At 31.9% G+C, this 21,664-nt stretch overlaps 1 protein-coding gene across 6 annotated transcripts in view; it reads right to left on the reverse strand.

Annotated features, from left to right (window-relative positions):
• tsnare1 (T-SNARE Domain Containing 1) overlaps positions 1-21,664 on the reverse strand; it is a 250,043-nt gene that overhangs the window by 77,570 nt on the left and 150,809 nt on the right. Inside the window, exon 12 of one of the 6 annotated variants that reach the window (XM_051130355.1) lies at positions 2,984-3,094. The exons of the other annotated variants lie outside the window; for them this stretch is intronic. The gene's annotated coding sequence lies outside the window, so the exon portion shown is untranslated. Of the gene's footprint in view, positions 1-2,983; positions 3,095-21,664 lie in introns of those variants that run through there. 6 annotated transcript variants of the gene reach the window in all.

Raw genomic sequence — 21,664 nt, forward strand, 5'->3', positions numbered from 1 at the left:
GTTCGATTTTCACCATACAAGCATGATAAAATGCATACGAAAATTTCGGATTTAGTGTGCAAAGACCTTGAGAATGAACAATACCTCTACAGTGTTTATTGATCTTAGTTAATGTTAAGTTCAGCGTTTACTAATACATTATTAAAATCACTAGTTGTGTTTTGTAACATTAGTTAATGCACTGTGAACTAACATGAACAAACAATGAACAACTGTATTCTTGTTAACTACCATAAACAAAGATGAATAAACTGTGTAATAAATTTATTCTTCATTGTTCTTATTGTAAAGTATTACCATAAAAGGAATATTCCAGCTGATATTCAAGTACAACAGCACTTTTGCTTGTGTGCTATTCCTTAAATATGTGACTTGTCACCATCAGCAGTTGCAGTCTATCGATGCGATGTGAACGATTCTGTAAGCAACTGACCAAAACGAATGAATCAGCTTTTACGTAACTTGGTACAAGACCAACCAGTCGCCCTGCTTGAAAACGTTGCTAAGCATTTCCCACTGTCTGCACAATTACCTGGATTTACACCCCACATCTTTTAAAGCGTTCCATTTCAGCCACCTTCCTCTCTGTCTTTCTTTTCCCTCAGACTCATTTCACCCACTGTGCCTAAGGCTTCCAGGTCACGTCACCAGGGTCTGAACAGTAAGTTTGATCTCAAATGACCTGTCTCTGCCCGTCTGGGTCTGCAGGGCTGATCTGAGGCCAGCGCTGACACACGGAGGACTCAGAACAGTCCAATAAAATAAGAGTGAAGGGCACTGCAGCCTTTTGATGTGCTGCTTTACCTGCTTTAACCTCCCCACCCATGTGGAGTGGCTTATCCACACACACATACACACACACACATACATAACTACAACACAGATAATAACAGAATAATGGAAAATCTATAAGCATTGTCAGAAGAAGAGATTAGGAAAATAAGGCCAGTAAAAGAGAAAAAGAGGCATACAATAGGCATTTAGCATTTACTATTAGTGGGAAGCAACAAAACAATGTAAATTTCAGATTATATAGAAAAAATCTGCATATTTAAATGAAAACAAAAATGTTTAATTCATTAATGCACAATACAAGTCATTTGAAAAGATTTGCCAACGCTGCATTTATTGCGAAAAATACAGTAAAAACAGTAATATTGTAAAATATTATTACAATTTAAAATATATATTTTTGATTTTAATTTATTTTAAAATGTAATTTATTCCAGTGGTGGAAAACTGAATTTTTAGCAGCCATTACTCCAGTCTTCAGTGACACACAATCTTTCAGAAAACAAGTAAGCTCAAGTAACATTTATTATTATTATTATTATTATCATGTTGTACTGCTTAATATTTGTGTGTTTTTTGTAAATGTAAAATTTAATTTAATTTAATTTAATTTCAATACAGCATAAATAAAATAAAATAAAATAAAATAAAATAAAATAAAATAAAATTTTTCTTCCTGACCCCAAAACTTCAGTGTGATATGCAAACAAAAAAGTTATTGCTTGTTCTTGTTTGTTCTGTTTCTAATATATATGCATAAAATATGTGACCATGGACCACAAAACATAGTAGCATGGGTATATTTGTAGCAATAGCCAACAATGCGTGTCAAAATTATCGATTTTTATTTAATGCAAAAAATCATTAGGGTATTAAGTAAAGATCATGTTCCGTGAAGATATTTTGTAAATTTCCTACCATAAATAAATAAAAACGTAATTTCTGGTTAGTAATATGCATTGCTCAGAACGTAATTTGGACAACTTTAAAGGAGATTTTATCAATATTTAGATTTTTTGGCACCCTCAGATTCCAGATTGACCCTCAGAAGTCAACCAAAAAATGTCATATCCTAATAAACCATACATCAATGAAAAACTTATTTATTCATCTTCCAGTTTATGTATAAACTGTGATCCAGGATCACATATGTATTTCAAATTACTATAGCAGATCAATTTTGGGTGAACTACACCTGTAAGGTGGTGTAATTTTAAGCTGACATTTGTGACATATACATGCATTTCACCAGGAGAAACTTTTCTATTCAGTCCAATTCCCTGTACAATACACACTATTTTAGTGGCATAAATGTTTGTTCTCATAATTGTTATTGCCACACAATATTGCAATGTTGTTTCAAAAACAGCCAGATACGTGTGACTAAACATCTCATATGAATTCCCGTAATTTCAAGAACAACAACAAAATAAATGTCAAATGATGATTATGACAGAGAGGAGGAGGTTTTTAATGTGTGTGTGTGTGAGAGAGAATTTGGAAAATAACATGTGGGAGAGGCAGAGTGAGAAATGACAGATGAGCATTATGTGAACGTCTGACAAAAAGGTCTCAGAAACGTCCATCAGTGCTGAAGTCATTGTCGCCACTGTGTGGGAATCTTGGCTGGAACGGTGAGAGAGAGAGCGGGCAGTAAGTGAGGGGAATGGTAAAGGGAGTAAAAGGATGAAAGGATGGGGAACTGAGAAAGAAGGAACACCTGCTTTGAAGTGACAGAGATCAGAGGGCAACCTCCACCCAGGCTGTCTCTCTGGCCAAGAAGCTCGCACTGCTGGCTACGTCCACATCAAAGGCTGCTTCACAGCCACCGCGGGGAGGATCTCCCCCAGCCGCCGAGCTCACAAGTCTCGCTCTTCCTGCGTGCCAACTGTGCCACTATAGCCATTATACCGACATCATGCTCTGAGTGGAAATGACATGAGAGGGGAGCTAGAGAGCCTCCAAAACAACTCGCAGGCTTATGAGACAGAGTTGAAGTGACGAGGAATCTCCTCAACATAAGCACATAAACTGGCAAACCAGAGGAATAGCTGAAGATGATGGTGCGACGGGGCCAAAGCTCCCGGGGTAAAAGGGCCTGTCTGTCGCTATGAACTGCAAAACTGTTTTAATTCATAGGGTCATCGCGTGCAATGAGTAAAGACTGCATTTGAGGTAATTTGAGCAAAAAATTTAATTTAAATGTTGCATATGTACTATATGCACCAAAAATGAACATTCGCTGAAAATTCACTCACCCTCAGGCTGTCCAAGATGTAATGTAGATTAATTTGTTTCTTCACTGGAACAGATTTGGAAAAAATTAGCATTATGTCAATTGCTTACCTCTGCAGTGAATGGGTGTCATCAGAATGAGAGTCCAAACAGCTGATAAAAACATCACAATAATCCATAATTCACAATAACAGTTCCACTAGTGAAAAAGTGCATCCCCTGTTGTCCTCTCACTTTAAAATACACCAACTTATTTGTTTAGACTGTCTTAACGGTGCATATTTCTCTCCTGATTCAGGAAAGATGACATTTTCACTGGAGAATACAATAGCTGCAGGTTTAAAAAAAACATCTTGATGATGCGGTTTCTTAATTTACATGATGTTAATTGATGGACTGGAGTCATGTGAATTATTCAAGGATTGTTGTGATGATTTTATCAGCTCTTTGGACTCTCATTCTGACGGCACCCATTCACTGGTGAGAATCCATTAGTAAACAAGCATAACATGAACAAGTGTAATGTAGCAGGTGTAATGTAATGATAATTTTCTCCAAATGTGGTGCAATGAAGAAAAAAACTTCATTTTCATTCGCTTTAATGGGATATTTCACCTCAAAATGGAAATTCTGTCATCTTTTATCATATCCAAACCTGCATGACTTTCCTCTATGGATCACAAAAGAAGACACAAAAAAAATACAAACTACAAAACACATCGCCATAACTGCTGTTAGATTGCCAAAAACAACAACAACAACAACAAAAAAAACTTTTGTCTATAACTGGAAGACAAAATATTTGCTTGCAAAGGATTTTTAAAAATCTGCACCCACTGAATCCAATCGCAATTAAGTATAATTTGTGAAATATGCCTGTACTAACATTTTAGCTCCAAGATGCAGGCAGTACTGCACTAAAATCAGAATATTACAGGAATTCGTATGATTCTTCGTATGATATTCGTATTATGCTTAGCTTGCTTAGCTATCAGTATTTGCTTATAATGACACATTTTAACAGTTGTGATTCTTAATATTTGTGTTGAAACTGTGATGTCCCAGGATTCTTTAACACATAGAATGTTCATAAGAACAGCATTTATATCAAATAGAAATGTTTTAACAATGTAAGTTTTTACTTTCACTTTTAATCAATTTAATGCATCCTTGATGAATAAAAGAGAGGCAGCGGCTATTTGCACAGTGTACAGTAAATAGTGATCACTAAGTGAAAATAGCATATTTTCTTAGCGATAGATGCTATTTACACTAAATGCAAATAGCTATAGATTTTATTTATACTGTTAAAATAGCAGGATTTCTCCTATTTATTCTACTTATTGCAAATAGTGGCAATTATCTGCACCTCAGTATTGTTACATTACATTATAAAATAGTATGCAATAATAACTTATTGAGTATAAATCTTAATTCAAATTATTAAATGGATGGTACCAATAAAGCCCTCCCTAAACCTACACTAACCCTACCCGATACATATATATATATATATATATATATATATATATATATTTTTTTTTTTTTTTTTTTTTTTTTAACTTTTCCTTCATTTTTATTGAAAATAAATGTTTTCTGATGTGATATGAAATTTGAAAAGGGGAAAAAAAAGTTGCCAAAAGGCAGATTTAAACCTGGGTTGATTACGTCAAAAGGAGCACAACACACACTTTACTATCTGCGCCACTGGAGCTGATGATTGACAGCCGTCTTTTGTAATGTTGACTAGCCCAATCACACATTGGTGGGCGGAGTTTGTGTAAATAGCCTCTGCCAACGAGGTGGGCTGTTTGTACTTAGTGTAAATAGACACTCCGTAAAAGGCAATCTTTTAAACACACAAACATTTTCCCTGTTGCATGTTGTTGCATGTTACTCTATTACCATTTCCTTATTTATTCACACTTATTGACACATTACTGGACACTTTCTTTTTTTTAATGATTTCATTAAATTAAAACACTAAAGCAATATGTTTCTAAAGAAATACAAGTTATGTATATAAATAAAAAGGTTTAATTTATTTATTTTAAGTTAGTTAAAACTAATTTTCGATCTGATAGAAAGTCAAGTTTCCAGCAAGTATCCCAAGATGCACCTCATGTACTATATTTGTATTTGTTGTTGTATTTGTAGTGGCTACTTTGGAAAGTTGCAATACATGATAGTGGTAGAAAGAGGACATGGAATAAATATAAAGAAGGATACCAGAAAGTGGTGCATGCCATTCTCAAATTCTTTATCTGCGTAAGCATGACAGTTCAATGTATCAGATATGAATATAAGCAAGGAATAGATGAAAAAAGTTGTTGGGAATGTCAAAAGAATTCATATGACAGATTTGACTCCAGACCAGGATGAACAAGGTTTTCTGCTCTATTTTTCCCAATCCAAGAGTTCTAAGATTTAGTAGTTAGGCGCTATTCGGGGCAAATCAATGTGGACAGATGGGCCCCTGCACTCCGAAAGCATCCGTCTCGCCCCATTTCCAGTCCACATCCAGATGCCTTCTCCCGATAGCTCATATCAATCAAAGCCAAGCACTCTTCACAGCCAAAGTATTGATTGTCAGAAAGGGAATTAAATGGTACCTCCGCACCTCCACAGACGCAGAGCGAGTGCTCTATATGAGCTGAAGGCAGAGAGCTGTTTGAAACTTCACATTCTAGTCCAGCTGCCCGCATACAAGGTAAAAACATTTTTGGACACACGAGAACGGAGTCTACTCACTAAGTGCATAAGCTTTTACACCTCCAACGGTGAATAGACAAGCTATCTGAGAGCCATTCAAACATCTTCCTGTCAACCTGCCCACTTGCCCTGTTGAAAAAGATTTTTTTCTCCCAAATTCCTAAAAGCACCCGCAGAGTGTGAGTCATGCTAGCTGTTGTAAATAGGGCAAGATGACTTTTGCCTTTTGACAATGTTACTAAATGTCATATCAGCACATTTTTAATGCTGACATTATCAACATCAATATTTGACAAATTTATACGGAAAAAAAAGTAATATTGTGAAATATTATTGCAATTTAAAAATAGTGTTTTCTATTGTAATATACTTTAAAATGGAATTTATTCCTGTGATGCAAAGCTTAATTTTAAGCATCATTACTCCAGTCTTCAGTGTCACATGATTTTTCAGAAATAATTCTAATATGCTGAATTATTATCAATGTTGGAAACAGTGCTGCTTAATATTTCTTTTGTAACCTGTGATATAAGTAAAACGTTAAAAAGAACAGCACTTACATTTACAAAAAAAATCTTTTGTAACAATATATACAACCGTTAAAAGTTTGGGGTCAGTAAATTTTTTTCTTTCTTTTCTTTTCTTTTTTTTTTTTTTTTTTTTTTTTTTTTTTTTTTTTGATTTTATGATAAACTACCATACAAAGCTTTGGGTCAAGTATGATTAAAAAATAAATAAAATAAATAAAATAAAATAAAATACATTGAGATTAAAATTTGACCAATCTACTTTTTTATGTAACTGACTTAAGGTACAAAGTTACAATAACAAATAAATAAACAAACAAACAAACCAGTTTATGCAACCGACCACGGATTCTTTTGAGAGCATGTGACTTACAAACTAAGAAAATAATAATACTACAAGTAATAATAATAATAATTAATTCATAATTATTAACCCCCCTCCCCCTCCAAAGAAATTAAGTAAACAATTCGAAAATTAGAAATATCAAAAACCAGTGAAATTAAATAGAATAAAATAAAATAAAATAAAATAAAATAAAATAAAATAAAATAAAATAAAATAAAATAAAATAAAATGGGATTAAAATTTAACCAATCTACTTTTTTATGTAACTGACTTAAGGTACAAAGTTACAATAACAAATATGCAACCGACCACTGATTCTTTTGAAAGCATGTGACTTACTAACTAAAAAAAATATAATAATAATAATAACAATAATAATAATTAATAATTATTAAACAAACAAACAAAAAAAAAAAAACAATTTGAAAATTAGAAATGTCAAAAACCACTGAAATAAAAAAAAAAAATTTAACCAATTTATCTGTTTTTTGTAACTGACTTAAGGTACAAAGTTACAATGGCAAACAAACAAACAAACCAGTTTATGCGCCTGACCACTAATTCTTTTGAGAGCATGTGACTTACTATTATTATAGTATTAATATACTATATATATATATATATATATATATATACATACATATATAGTAAGTCACATAACTAACTAGAAAATTAGAAAATCAAAAATTAGAAATATCAAAAACCACTGAAATAAAATAAAATGATGCTTTTATTGAGCAAGGACAAATCTGACTATGTTCTATTCATCAAAGAATCCTGACAAAGTATCATGGTTTCCACAAAAATATAAAGCACCAAAAAATGTTCAGCGTTGATAAGAATAAGAACCAATATTAATATTTGAGCACCAAAAATAATTGTTAATAACTGAGTACTAAAACCACATATTAGAATGATTTCTACAGGATCATAAAGACTGGTGTACCATCACAGGAATAAATGACATTTTAAAATATATTAAAATCTAAAACTTTTTTTTTCCTCTGGTAGTCTACATTCAGTTTTGTCCTTTTCTTCTAACGACATATTGCACGGTGCAATGTAATTTATGTTATTGTGCGCATTACATTCATATCTTAATATCTGCATGTTACACTTAAATCTAAATATGTGACAGCTTCAGCGTGCATCTTTCTAAAGGGACTGACAACTGTATAAAATTCTCTTCTAATCTTTCCCTGCGGGCCCCGTGGATCCGACGACTCTGCATTGATCTTTCGACTACAATGACACTTTTAAGTCCCCAGTCTTTTTAATGGTGCCGTCTAGCACATTAAGTTGACCAATCAGCTTTAAGTAATCTCAGCTCTTCCTAGAGACGCCAGCTGAAGCCGGGAGGGGGCTGTCTCATTGTGATGCCTGGAGAAGCATATCCCAAAAAAAAAGACAAGTGTGATTTCTGTCATCCTCCGTTTCAGAGAGATGTCCTCTCTATCTCTCTGTTTCCTTCTGTAAGCTACTAACATTTAGGTTTGGGACTCTGCAAACTTATAATACCTCCGCCGCACATCTGTTTCTCACATGGGAGCTTCAGCGCCTGTCTCTCACCCGGAGAGTTTGTCGGTAATCCCCACGAGTAAAGTTCAGAGCGAGCTGACAGCACTAAAAAATAGATAAATAAGGATTTTCATTTTTCACCCTGTAATGGAAAATTGCACATAACATTTCTCACTCAGCATTTATCCTTAATAGCGGCTGCAAATCCATATCCCCTAATTTCACAAAATCACTTCATAGCGGAGAAAAGAGCATTTTTTGCAGGTAGGAAACACAGTTTGTTAAACCTTTTCTTACTCTCCTTTTACTCCTTTTTCAACTCATGACAGGGAAATCGATACAAAACATTTTAAATGCACTTTAAATAACAGGCTCTATCAAATTGCTTTTTTTTCCCTCCTAGAAAATCACTGTCATATTTCATTCAGCTCTGGCTGATATTTAAAGAAACGCATAGAGGCGACAAAAGGTGTAAAATACAGCAAAAATGAGCCGATGGAGCATCAACAAACTGCATCTTGAGTGAACTCAGGAACTTCTATCAGTCAGTGGAGAAAGTGAGTAATGTCTTGCATTAAGTTTGTTGTTTATTCTTGGCCGGAAGCAGTGAAATAACCCTATTAAATCAAGTAGTCGCCCTGCCATTAATCTCAATGCAGCTGACTAGTTCCTCAAAGCTAATGGGGTTTAGAATTTGCATCAGGCAAGTTTACCCACAAAGCTTTGCGTAAGAGGATTTTAGTCCATACAGAAGGCTTATTGTCACACTTGTTCATGGACGTGGATTAAATATACTAGGACTAGCGCACTGCGCTTACTCCGTGCTGCCTTTCATTTTTGACGGCTGCTACTGGCTAGTAGCAAGTAGAAAATGACCTTCACTAATGTGCTGGTTTGTGGGTGGATTTTCTTAACCTAAGGAGTTTGTTGCAACTGGCTGCAGGCTAATTGAGTTGCTGAGTTTTTTATTGCCATTTGCCCTTGAGAAACATTTAACCCCAGGATGGAAACTATTCCTTCAGCAAGTATATTGTTGGTTTTGGATTAAAAAAAAAAAAATGCAATTGTACTCAGAGCAACGTTGACTAATCATACACTGAAATTAAAATAAAATAGAATAAATAAATAAAGTAAATAAAACAGATTATTGGAGCATGTTTCACAAGAAAATACTATTAAAATGCATAGAAATACAAAAAGTAAATTTCATATTTAACTAAAGGTTACTTGCCATTGCTTTGTAATTATTTGTGAAATTTGCTAGCAATTTCTAAGTGAAAACTTATATTTATTAATTTATTTATAAATAAAAAAGTTGACTTTCAGCAGCCATTACTCCAGTTATCCTTATGCTAAAACAATAAAATAATAAAATAAAATAAAATAAAATAAAATAAAATAAAATAAAATAAAATAAAATAAAATAAAATAAAATAAAATATTCAGCAAAGACTAAAGTGATTAAAATTGTTTAAAAAAGATGCAACTCTACGTTTAATTTAATGTGACTTGCAATTGCTTTGTAATGATTAGAGAAATTTACTACCATTTTTTGAGTGAAAATTATTTATTCTATTTATTCTATAAATAAATAAAAAAGCTGAATTTTCAGCAGCCATTACCTCAGTTATCTTTATGTTGAAAACAGATTTTTCTGTTTATTTTATTTTATTTTATTTTATTTTATTTTATTTTATTTTATTTTTAGTCATACTTGACCCAGATTTTTCATAAAATCATAAGTAAAATACAATAAAATAAAATAAAATAAAATGTATATTCATGAGCACATAACAGCACAGTGATTTGCTTGACAGCTGAACTAATAAATATATTATAATCCTGGACAAATAAAAAATAAAATAAAATAAAATAAAATAAAATAAAATAAAATAAAATAAAATAAAATAAAATAAAATAAAATAAAAGGTGCAACTCTACTCTGAGCAATGCTGAGGTAAACAAAAAAAAAATATTTATTTATTTATTGCATATTGCAGCAAAACCTGCAATAATAAAACCAGGTCCAAATATTTAAACTAATAAAGTAATTCAGCATCGTGATTTCAAGTTATTACTTTAAATAAAATGATAGCATAATTTACTGGCATGAAAGTGGCAATAGTAGTGTAGTCCATTATAACATATATTTAATGTATTCAGTACTATAATAAACTAATATTAAATGCATTAATAAACTTTGCCTATATGATATGATAACAGAACAACATGCATAGGGCTGTTAAATCAGATGTTCAATGCTAGAAAGTGTGATGTTTGGTACTCCAGGCACCCTTAAATATTCTCTCACTCTCTCTCTGTGCCTCTGTCGGATTTCTTTCTTTTCATCTTTGCAGTGTCTCATCATGGTGAATACCAGCTCAGTGTTGTCAACTTAGCTTTTTCATTTGAATAAGCCTCTTTCTGCAGGAACCTGTCTGCTCTGTTTCACTGAGGCTAAATCAGCTTTAGCAGCTAAATATAAAAATGTTTCCTGAGCATTAATTCTTTAATATTTATCAGTGAAAAAAGGTGCTTGAAATTCAACTTCAGCCCTGCTAGCAGTTCAGAGAGAGAACGACAAGCCGCGCATAAGCTTCGATGCCTCAGTTGATCCTAAATACTCAGACTGGAGTTGAATGTGTGAAACATGACTTGTGCTGGTACACTTTACTAATATTTAAAAGAAAAATTCTGAAGACATGAAAAGTAAAAAGATGAAGGAAAATGAAGAAAAATAAATCAAGGAGAAAAAAACAGATAACATTATCAACAAGTAGCTGAGAGGAACATGTTCAAGATAAAAACACTGAACATGAAGTGAACCCAGAGGGAACTAAACTAACTGTATTCCACTGAAACGGTGCCTGTGATTAACTGAGGGATCTGCTAAACTTTCTCAGGACCAGAAAGGTATGCTAAAACTATTAAAATATTTGGTTACACTTTATTTTAAGGTGCAGTTCTCGCTATTAACAAACCATTAATCATGACTTTTGCCTCAGTAAACTCCTAATTTGTTGCTTATTAATAGTTAGTAGGTATTTGTTAAGTTCAGGTATTGGGTAAGATTAGGGATGTAGAATATGGTCATGCAGAACAGGTGCTTTATAAGTGCTAATAAACAGCCAATATGTTAACAATAGGCATACTAATAAGTACTGTAACTAGTTAATAGTGAGAATTTAAATTAAAATTTTGTTAAGTTACATAAGTTACACAATTCACAAAACTAACGTAACTAAGACTGAAATAAAAAAAAAAATAAACCTAAACAGTAGTTTTATGAAACTAATAATATTATAGAAGCATATCTAAATAAATAAATAAATAAAAATTAAATCAAATTCAAAACATTTTTATTGTAATGTTATAATAAGTAAATAAATACATTTAAAAATAAATAAATAAAGGAATAAACACCCGGCCTGCTCAATGTGGTGTTGTTAATGTTAACTAATGCAAAATAGTAAATTAAAAACAAACAGACAAACAAACAAAGCCCTTGTTAATTGTAAGAAAGCTGAAAAGAAATATAAATAAACAAACAAATAAACAAACAAACAAACAAATAAATAAATAAATAAATAATAACAATAATAATAATAATAATAAATCATATTAGATGAAATTTAACTTAAGTTAAATTTAAATGAACTTAAATTAGAATAAAATTAGTAATGTTGCTTTGGTAGCTAACTTAATTAAAATAAAATTACTAAAACTAAAATGAAAATAAAATGGTGTGTGTACTGTGTATATTTACATGTATATATAAATTCACATACAAGTATATATATATATATAAATATTTAAACTTACATACATACATATATACATATAAATACACATTTGTGCACACACATATATTATGTAAACACTAACTTTTATTTGGGATGTAATTAATCGATTTGACAGCACTACTAAAAAAAATTCTAAAAACTAAACAAAAAAGACAAAAATCACATTAAAAAAATAAAACTAAAATTGAAATAAAAAAATAAAAGCAAATATAAAATAGGGATGTGTCTGAATCCGATTACTGTGTTTGGAAAGAAAATGACGTCTACTGCGAAACCCTTAAAGGGAATAAATATGAGATGGGAGGAAAAAATATATCTCAAAGCTTTCTCTCATAATTATATCACTGGGTAATTACGCTACATATAAATTGCGGGCATCAGGGAGGCGCTATTAATATGCGGGGCATCGAAATCGTTTTTGAACTGGCACTTTTTACTTTCACTTTCGAGATTTGTGATCACAAGTACTCTGTGTATACTACGGAACGGCAGTACTTACAGTACCACACATTTTACAAGATTAGATGTTTTTCAGAAGTGCACAGGATCTGCAAATCATTCGCCATCGTCCTATCATTCATTTTTTTCTTACTTTGTTTATGTGGTAATTGAAAGTTTATGCACTGTAATGTAACAGGCTACCGCTAGCAAGCGGCTAACCATGTGTCTTCAGTGGCTTTGTAGAACACGTCATTCGTTTTCTGTGCCTTTCCGAATACGCATTCATTTTTTTTTAGGCACATTCCTAATATAATATATTAATAAAAACTGTAACAGTATGATGGGTCATTTAGCTGAAAACAATAACCACTGTAAAGCTCTGGAAACTTCAAATAATAAACAATGAGATAAATGATCCTTAAACCATCTCAAAAAGCTCCACCTCCCATAATGCATTCTTCCTCTGAACCAGTCAACATTTCTAAAGGTGACATGCTAAGCCAGGAGCAGCAGTGATGGAAGAGAGACATTAAAGGCTTCTAAGGATAAGCAGAGGTAAATTCTGCCCTCCTCCCCCTGCCCTTCCCAGCATGCCTGTGGTGGGTGGTTGGGTTTGTTATGTCCCTTCTTTCCATGACGGTGTTTGGCTGCACGGTTTGACTGCAGCCCACACTGCTGCTTCAGTGGAGGGTATGGTGTCCGCCCACACAGGTGCAGGCCGGCCCACTAATCCGCCGCACAGCGGTCAGTCCCAGACATGATAAGGGTCAAACTGAGACTTGGCCCGGCCGTACAGTTCTATGCCGGGGAGAACTGTGCTGGCTTCACGCCCTTCTGCCACGTTCAAATGCAGGCAGCCCACGTGAGGTTGGACACAGACGGTGGGTTTTATGTAGGCTGTGCATGTGCGTGAACATTTGAAAAATACAAACTGATACAGAAATGAATGAAAGGGCCTTGGTAATAGAACTGGGAGTCCTTTTTATACTATGAAAAATGTTAGAATGTAAAAAACTCTTGGAAAATATCAATTTTTATAACATCTGAATTCTTGGTTTACACTGTGCATATATTTGGTGCTTATTTGTCAGGGCCTGCAGTTAATCTGCATCATAAACTAAACTGTTCTGTTTCTATGGCAGCAATGAATTTCCGAGAAGCAATTTTCTTACAGATTTTAATTCCCTTCAGCAGATCTGACTATACTTTTCCTAGAAGTTCAAAAGACAAGGGCTGTAAGCAAGTCAGTGACAAGCAGGTGAGATGCCCTGTTGCGTACAAATGAAGGTCTTTGAGGCCAAAGTATCCATTTATTATTCTATTCAGGTTCCTTTTTACGCAGCACTGAGTGATTTTTAAGCGTGTCACAAATGATTCACAATCAAATTCAGATATTTTTGTCTTTATACAACAGTACAGCCAAGACTTTTATCTTAAAGGAGACATATCATGAAAATCTGACTTTTTCTGTGTTTAGGTGCTATAATCAGGTCCCTGTGTATCTACCAACCCAGAAAACGTGAGAAAGGACAATACAGTAACTTTCACTCTCCCCATGACGTAGAAAGGGAATCTTATTATAATATTACCGCCCATTAATCTGCATGTTTCCACCCATAGTTTTAACAAGCGATAACAGTGTACCAAAAAATGGCAAAAGTTTGAGCAAAGCATGCTAACCGTACTGTCGTTGGCTGCACAGACAAGCACAGAACACTATTTACAGTCCCAGCCTCAGAAGAGACAAGATTTCTTTCCCAGCTGTTTACTTTCACAGACATAACTGACTGTTTTTGTAACTCGTTTGTGTTTTTAACATAAACTTGTGTGTATTTGACAGTTTAAGCACAATAAGACATGAAAGAGAACTTTTAGAGTTTAGAGATGTTTAGTACTCACATGCCATGTGACAGCCACTTTCTGTGGATGTGCTTTGGATGTGTGCGTTTAGAAAACCCTAGCCTATATCAGAAATTTAAAGTCATCGGGGTTGCCAGGTCTGCATAATAAAACAAGCCCATTTGGTACTCAAAAGTAGCCCAATCACAGCCAAAACAAGCCCAATCGCATTCCAGGGAAAATGGGGTTTTGCATTAATACACAGACTAAAAAAAACAACCCGTGTCAACAGTATAAAGGTAGCTCAGTTTTGCTGGAAAATCACAGATTTGGCAACACTGAAACTAATATGGCTTAATTTCACCAGGGCAGACATAATAATCAAAACCAAACAGATTTTTTACTTTTTTAATCAGAGTATCTGAGGTACGAGCTGTAAAGGCACAGCCCTATTCTGGAAAAAGGGGCAGGAAGCAGCAGCTCATCTGCATTTAAAGAAACATGCACCAAAACAGTGTGTTTCTGCTTCCACTCAAAATGGGCATTTTCAAAATGATATAATAAATGATCTGTGGGGTATGGAACTAGAACTTCACAGATAATGTATCTGAGACTGGACACCTGAGACTTATATTACATATTGTAAAAAGCAGCATAATAGCTCTCCCTTAAAAAAGAAAACTGTCTCTAAGTGTACAGTCTTAAAAAAAAAACAAGTCACAGATGTATGGCAGAATATATATTTACACAATCACAAACCCCTGTAGACAAAAATCATCATAAAAGACCATCAAAGATGCCATAATACATTATGCAAACTGATGTTATTCACATAAATACAAAGAGGAAGGCAAATATCTTATTCCAGTATTGTTCTGACATTTATTCTATCCCAAAATATACCAGCAATAAAATTGTAAACAACACAGTCTGACTGATCTCGCTTTATTTCTAGTCTAGTCAGATTTCTCTATATTTTGCTCTGCCAAATATGCAGATAAAAATAGAAAACCCTTTAAAACAACCTACACTGAGATTCCAAGAGGAAAACAGATTCGGAAATTGAAATAATAGAGCTCTTCACATCGTAGTCCTAAAAACCCGGAAGAAAATGAGCAGTTTCAGGCTATGGGTTTTTAAAATACTGGTTTATCAGTAAAATAAGGTCTACAGTATGTCATCAATTAAGCATAAATTACACACAGTGAATACTTCAAGCATAATTTCTGAAGTTCCAGCATTTTTTGCTAAAGTTGCTAATATTTGTATTACTGTTTAAAAGTTTGAGGTCAGCAAGATTTTTAATGTTTTGTTTTTGAAGTCTCTTGAAGGCTGCATTATTTGATCAATAAATAAATAAAAATAAATAAACAGTAAAACAGTAATATTGTGAAATATTATTGCAAATTAAAAATACATGACAGCCATTTAAAAAAAAACAAAAAAAAAAAAAAAAAAAAAAAAAAAAACATAAAAAAAAGCCTTTTTAAATTATTGTAATATGCTAATTTGATGTTTAAGTAACATTTCCTATTATTATCAAAGCTGAAAACAGTTGTCCTGCTTAATATTTTTGTGGAAATGACATTTTTCTTTAATAAATAGAGTTTATATGAATATGAATGTAAACAAATAACATTTCTATTCACTCACCCCCAAGCACAAATGAGAGTTACTAACTTAAAAAATAATTTAAAATTTCACCTGTCAAAAATCACTTTCTATCTAGACATTTGCTGACGTGAGATAAGAGGTGAGCTACTTCAGGGATCCAGACACCACTGGGGTCTGAAAATGCTTGAGGACTCTCACGTTCCTTCTTAAACCTGCTAATTGACTGCCATTTAAATGCTACTATATGATAATGCATAACGGTCACAACATTAAAACGGCGTAATAGTCTGTTGTCATGCTGTTGAGGGTTCATTTTCAGCAATTGGTGACTCAATGAGTTGGGGCCGCTCTCAAATTGCTCTCAATTTCACCAGCTTATAGCAGAAGGATCAGCTGTAGTTAGCTCATGCCGCTGACATGCATATTGAAGGATCTCTTTCCCCTGAATGAGTCTGTAAACAAGATGTGAGGGCAGCATTGGCAACACAACTCGCAGGAATAAGTGTCAAGGAGCAGTTATTGCGTTATTTAGAGCACCATAAAGCGCAGGGCTATTGATTTGAGAGGCAAAGCGGCTCCCCGGTTATTTCTGTCATTGCTGAATCATTAAACTGATATATTATGCACTACGCTCTTCCCTCTGCCACCCTGTCTGTTTCCAAACACATCAGTCCAGCACATTTCCGATAATCCTTTGCTCCTTTTTAATACTTTGCACTTTTGCTTTTGTGAATGATCTCACTATTAACCACCCAAGTTTGTCACTTGTAACTTTTTCTAAACATCTTAGGCCTTGTGTATACCTGGTTTAACTTTTACTTTGGGTGATCACATTTCTGCTTAGAAGTTCACGTTTCTGCTTATAACTGACATAAACAATCATCATTAAATGCATCTCCTGCGGACCTTTGATGAGCAGTTTTATAAATATAGCCACTATATATATTAAGGCAGTGTCTTTAGAAGTAGTCTGACAAACTAGAAGTAATCGGTCTTACTGTACTTTTGGGATTGAAATTTGACCAATGTATCTGACTTAAGGTATGAAGTTACAATGACAATTAAATAAATAAATCAAATACCACTAAAATAAATAAATAAATAAATACGGTTTATGCAACTGATCACTGACTGTATTTAGAGCATGTGACCTACTAACAAAAAAAGTAATGATTAATTAATAATTAGTTAAAAATAATAATTTAAACAATTTGAAAATAAAAATATCAAAAACAACAACTAAAAATAATAATAAAATAAAATAAAATAAAATAAAATAAAATAAAATAAAATAAATTAAAAAAATAAATAAATAAAAATAAAAATAAAAATAAAAATAAAAATAAAAATAAAATAAATGTATGCAACTGGCCACTGATTTTATTGGTGAATGTGACAAAAAATATTCATAATTATTAATAATTACAAAATTTAAACAAATAATTTGAAAATTAAAATATCAAAAACCACATAAATAACTAAATAAAAGTAAAAGAAAGTAAAAAATAAAATAAAATAAAATAAAATAAAATAAAATAAAATAAAACAGAATAAAATCAGTTTATTAAAGTGGCTATTGATTCTATGTGACTTGCTAACAAAAACATAATAATGATGTAAAATTAAATAAATAATGAATAATAATATTAATAATCAGTAAAAAAAAAAGAATTTAAATAAACAATTTGAAAATTAAAATATCAAATACCACTAAAATAAATAAAAATAAATAAATAAATAAATAAATAAATAAATAAATAAGCAGTTTATGCAAGTGGTCACTGATTCTTTTGAGAGACTGTGACTTATTAATTACTACTACTACTACTACTACTAATAATAATAATAAGAAGAAGAAGAAGAAGAAGAAGAAGTAAAAACAATTTAAATAAACAATTTAAAAATTAAAATATCAAAACCCACCGACCAAGAAATAAATAAATTAATTAATTAATAAATAAATATATAAATTAATAAATAAGCAAACAGTTTATGCAACTGGCCATTGATTCTTTTGAGAGAATGTGACTTACTAACTAAAAAATAATAAAATAAAATTAAAATAAAATAAAATAAAATAAAATAATCAATAATCAATAATCAATTAATAATATAAACAATTTGAAAATTAAATAAAAAAAAACACTTAAATAAATTAAACATTTAATAAATAAATTACAGTGAATGTTAAATAAAAAGATAACAAACAAAAAAGAGGAAAATTACAATAAATAAGTAAAAAACAGAAACATTTCAATAAATCAATCTAAAGAACTGATTGACAACTGAGGAGTGATTGACAGGTGTGTAGGAGGTCCTTGTTGTCCAGAACACACACGTTGATTATCATTGACGCTACACTTTAAAAATGGTTTGAGTGATTAAATCAAAAAATGTTTTGAACCTGCTTACACCTGTATTTAGTGGTGCCCGCTTACTTGACCATCCACCTGCAAACAATGTTACTATCCGGTTTAAGCAGGGTCGAAGGTGTACCTTTTATACTGTATGTCACCCAGGGATCATTTCTAATTTTACATAAAAAAAAGGCTGCGAACAGCTTGGGGTTGTAAGGAGATGTAGAAAGAAATAATGACAAACAGTGCAGGGCGTGAAATAAAAAAGTCTCACCAGATCCGAATGGCCCATGTTTACATAGATTCAGAGCTGTTAATTCTCTATAAATCTAGGCAGCTTTTGGAGCTGGTCCCTAGCACACAAGCTGGCAAGCTCTCCTGAGCTTATAGTCTGTTATGGCACTGGACCAAACAGCACAGCTTAGGGTGAAACCCTCCCTTTCCCCACTCCTTTCTCTAAAAACCATAGGGTCTGCAAACATGATTTGGTACACGGTGCTACATGGGTCTCCTAAAGCAGTTATCCAGAACTTAGAGTCAACCTGAGAAATAAAAGACACGCTTAATCGGGGACTGAGAGGTGAGCAACTAAACAGCTTCGCTATTAATGTAATTATATTTAAAGGGACAGTTCACCCCAAATTAAAATCATTTGAATGATTATTAACTTTATAGTTATTGTTACAGTTATTGTTCTTAGTGTGAACTAAAACTAAAACAGAAAGTAAAATTAAAACAATGTTTAAAAATTCATTACTTAAAGAAAAAAAAAAAAAAAACTGACGGTTAATATATATATGTGTATATATATATATATATATATATATATATATTTATATATATACATATTACTGTTTTCTGTTTTAATATATTTTGTTAGATAATTTATTCCTGTGATAGTAAAGCTGAAATTTCAGCAGTCATTACTCCAGTCCTCAGTGTCACATGACCCTTGAGAAAATTAATTTGAAAACTAATTTGAACAGAATTTTGCATACATTTTATGTAACAAGTTTATATAACAATGTAAAAGTCTTTATTATCACTTTTGAATTCTTGCATAGCAAAAGCAAAAATGAACGAATTAATAAATGAATTTATTTATTTATTTATTTATTTATTTACTTACTTTTAACCATCCTTAGCCTTAGTTGACATTATGACAAAACAGCTCTATAATATTTTATTTTATAGCTTAGGCAATTTGGTTAACAAAATGAATTTTGAATTTTGTAAAATGTAATATGGTTAAACTTTTATATAAATTTAACCAAAATTACCAAATTACCTTTGTTAACCAAATTTACTTTAACTTGATATGCTAAAATAAAATAAAATAAAATAAAATAACTGATTCTTTTGGGAGACTGTGACTTATTACCTTAAAAAACAATAATAATAATTAATAATAATAATAATAATAATAATAATAATAATAATAAATAATTTAAATGAACAATTAAAAAAAATTAAATATCAAAACCCACAGAAAATAAATAAATAAATAAATAAGCAAGCAGTTTATGCAACTTGCTACTCATTTTTTTGAGAGAATGTGACTTACTAAAAATAAAACAAAACAAAACAAAATAAAATAAAATAAAATAAAATAAAATAAAATAAAATAAAATAAAATAAAATAAAATAAAATAAAATAAAATAAAATAAAATAAAATAACTGATTCTTTTGGGAGACTGTGACTTATTACCTTACAAAACAATAATAATAATTAATAATAATAATAATAATAAATAATAATAATTTAAATGAAAAAATAAATATCAAAACCCACAGAAAAAAAAAAAAAAAAAAAATAAATAAATAAATAAACAAGCAAGCAGTTTATGCAACTTGCTACTCATTCTTTTGAGAGAATGTGACTTACTAAAAATAAAATAAAATAAAATAAAAAAAAATTAAATTTTGTAAAATGTAATTTGTTAAACTTTTATATAAATGTAACCAAAATGACCAAATTACCTTTTTTAACCAAATTACCTAAGCTATTAAATAAAATTTTATAGAACTGTTTAGTCCTGATTTCAACTAAGGCTAAAGACTTTTTTCTTAATTTATATAATTATTAATCTTTTTAATTTACTTTAACTTGATATACTAAAATTAATGATACTAAAAGTGAAATGAAAAATATAGAAACAAATTACTAAAAACTAAAATTAATATGAAATCAGAAAATATAACAATATTAATAAAAACTATAATAGTATCTATATTAACTAAGAAATTGCATGAAAGGCTTTTACACACGTTTGGAACAGCATGACTTTTTGTTTCATAAAACAATAAAAAATAAATAAAAATAGGGACTCAAACCATACAGCGCTCAGAACATGGCAGCATCTTTTGCACAGAAAAGCATCCATTATGGCTTTCTTCTAAAAATCTGGTATTTAAATGATAAATACATAATAATAGCATAAATGGGATAGATGTAGGTCAAAACAACAGAAGCCATGGAATACTGAAATCTCTACATCAATAGTACTTAAGAGTTCTCCATTTGTGAACAGTGCATATGGCAGAGCGTGCTTGAGTTGAGTGAGATTTTTTTTTTTTTTAGTGACAAAATCTCTCAACTGTTCTTATTTGCTCAAGTGCTTGGTAAAAGATGAGATCTTAGCACCAAAGTTCAAACAACTTCTGCTCCCTGTTTCACTCTATTTCACAAATGCGAGTTAAGAGCTACTTAATTAAAGATGCTATCTGTTTTCAGTTTCACACACGCCGCTTAAAAGGAGGTGTGTGTGTGCTTGCTGCCAGAGGAAAAGCGGGAGAGCGGAGAGGGTACAGATCGATACGAGAGGGAGTCCAGGCTGTCACTCAGCCTCGTCTCCCCGAGGGAGGCCGCGAGAGATCGAACACATAGATAAACATCTCATGGAAATGGAGTCAGTCCTCACCCAGTTTCCAACACTCTTCGTCCTCACGGATAGATGAATGAGGAAAACCAATGAACTAATGAATGAGTCAATGAACGAATAAAAGTAGATTGTAAGGATAAATGAATAACAGAAGAGTGTAATTGTCAGTTGGCCTTTCAGAGATGAATGAGGAGGTAATCCATCTAACTGATAAAATCCCACTCCCCTCAGAGAGCCTGCCCATGGGTGAAATATTAGTCTGAAGTGCTTTCATCACATGGCTTTTCGTGGTGAAAAATAGCATTCTGATACGCCGCTTCAGGTTACACAAATGTCAAGAACCAATTAGGTAAGCAAGACTGTTGTGACACTTTTTTTCACAGAGATGATTTACTCTAAAAGTTTTAAACAAAGGACAGCTGGAGACTAAAGTGACGACTATTGCTATTCAGTGACGACAACAGATGTCTAAATGACCTGCTTCAGTCAAAATTAATTGTTTAGAATGTTCTAAACTGCATTTTGGTGATAAATGCAGAACGTATAGTTATTTGTTTGTTTGTTTGTTTTAATCATTGTATTAGAAGCACCTGAAAT

Source organism: Labeo rohita, chromosome 16, assembly GCF_022985175.1.
Source record: "Labeo rohita strain BAU-BD-2019 chromosome 16, IGBB_LRoh.1.0, whole genome shotgun sequence".
NCBI lineage: Eukaryota > Metazoa > Chordata > Actinopteri > Cypriniformes > Cyprinidae > Labeo > Labeo rohita.